Source organism: Lycium ferocissimum, unplaced genomic scaffold (assembly GCF_029784015.1).
Source record: "Lycium ferocissimum isolate CSIRO_LF1 unplaced genomic scaffold, AGI_CSIRO_Lferr_CH_V1 ctg8654, whole genome shotgun sequence".
NCBI lineage: Eukaryota > Viridiplantae > Streptophyta > Magnoliopsida > Solanales > Solanaceae > Lycium > Lycium ferocissimum.
This window is the reverse complement of record NW_026727366.1, coordinates 1,811-3,623: the sequence shown is the minus strand read 5'-3', so window position 1 is coordinate 3,623 and position 1,813 is coordinate 1,811. Positions and strand designations below refer to the sequence as shown.

The 1,813-nt window shown below is 44.8% G+C and overlaps 1 non-coding gene across 1 annotated transcript; it reads right to left on the bottom strand.

The window, feature by feature from the left end:
- Positions 1–343: 343 nt before the first annotated feature.
- On the bottom strand, positions 344–447 carry LOC132045940 (small nucleolar RNA R71). Its single transcript, XR_009412567.1, has one exon. It is a non-coding gene; the product is annotated as a small nucleolar RNA R71 (small nucleolar RNA).
- Between the last annotated feature and the right edge of the window lie 1,366 nt (positions 448–1,813).

The following is a 1,813-nucleotide window of genomic DNA, read 5'->3' as shown; positions in this document are numbered from 1 at the left end:
TCCGAAGGAGGATTATCATCTGTATTGTTCGGCCATCGAATCGAAAGGCGCTTCGGTCGAAAAATTGATTCCTCTCTATATCGGTTGTTGAAGCTTGAGGGATACTTTCGGAATTCAACCGAGAATGACCCTCGAACGTCATTTGCGAATTTTATGGATGTGTGTGAAAATCATATCCAAAATAACGTTCCACAAGATGCTATTCGGTTGAGGTTATTCAAATATTCCTTAGCTGGAGAGGCAAGAACATGGTTCGAGAAGCTGCCCCGAAATTCGATTACTACGTGGGTAGAGATGGTGGCTGCTTTTCTCACAAAATGGTACCCCCCCCCGGCCGAAGGTGAAATTCGGACAAGATCTATGAATTTAAGCGGCGACCGGGAACAATTATATGAAGCATGGGAGAGATTCAAGGATTATTTGCGAGAAGAGCCCAAATCATGGTTTTCGGAGAACATATTAATGGAGAAGTTCTACCGAGGGTTGGATCCAGGTCGCAATCGATTTGCAATAATGCGGTGATGGTTGTTTCATGAACAAATCTCATCGATGGTGACCACCATACTTAACAAGGCGACAACTCATAATCGGGCTTGGCACTAAACAATGCCGATGTGGTACCATTCGGTAGTGCTATGATCCAAAATATAGTGAAGGAGAATCAAGATACTCGACACCTTGAAGAACTTGCAACAAATATTTCCTTCGACAAAGAAGTTTGATGAATCCCGGATCAAGAAGGTCAATGTTTGTGAGAGATAGCGATTACCAAAAGGGATGTACCATGCTCAAGATGGTCCATTCCACGAAGGGCCCTATACGATTGAAGATGCTAATTTTGTGAATAACTCTCAAGGGGTTACCAGACGAACTGCAATTACCGGGGTGGTTATCGAGTCGAGAATCAATGGAGACCTCAACAAGGCCAAGGTGCTTATAACAATTTTGGGAACTACAACAATAACTATGGTGGTGCGAACCAAGGGAGCTACAACAACAGCAACAACTTTGGGAACAAGAGTTCCAACCCTTATATACCACCGAAAGGACAGTCAACAGAGGCAGGTAGTTCAAAGGTTGAAACAATGCTTGAGAAGATTCTCAGCAAATCGGTCTAAGTCCGAGAGACTTTATCGGGCCGACGAGACGCGGGTTCCCATATAGCAGCAATTCAGAAGCTCGAGTCACAAATGAGGGACATTTCTAGAGAGCAGCACCCTCCTAAAAAGGGAGGCCTTCCGAGTGACACCATTCCAAATCCAAAGAATGGGGGAGGCGGTGTAGACCGAGTGTTTGCCATCACTACTAGGAGTGGCAAAACAATCCAAAGTGGCCGATGAAGGTGATTGATCTAGAGACAATAGATGATGAGGATGAGGTGCGGTCGAAGCACCCATTGTTGTTGATGAGAATGCTGCCGACAAGAAGGTTCTTGATATTCTAGAGATTGCGAAGGACTAAAAATACGAGCAAGCGACCGTGAAAGGGGCTCTCCGCCCTTTGACTCGCCTTTCAAATCTACACCACCTTTCCTCAAAGGTTGGTGAAGAAGAAGGAAGATGCTAAGTTCGAGAAATTTCATGATCAGCTGAAGCAGTTATCTCTAAATTTTCCCTTCTTGGATGCTGTCAAGGAGATGCCCGGCTTTGCTAAATATGTGAAGGATTTGCTGACGAAGAAGAAAACGGTTCAACATGAAACTGTAAGTTTGACTCACACTGTGAGTTCCATCATCTCAACTACTACTGTTCAGAAAAAGGGGATCTGGGCGTTCACCATTCCTTGTTCTGTGGGCACCATGACTTTGCTCGTG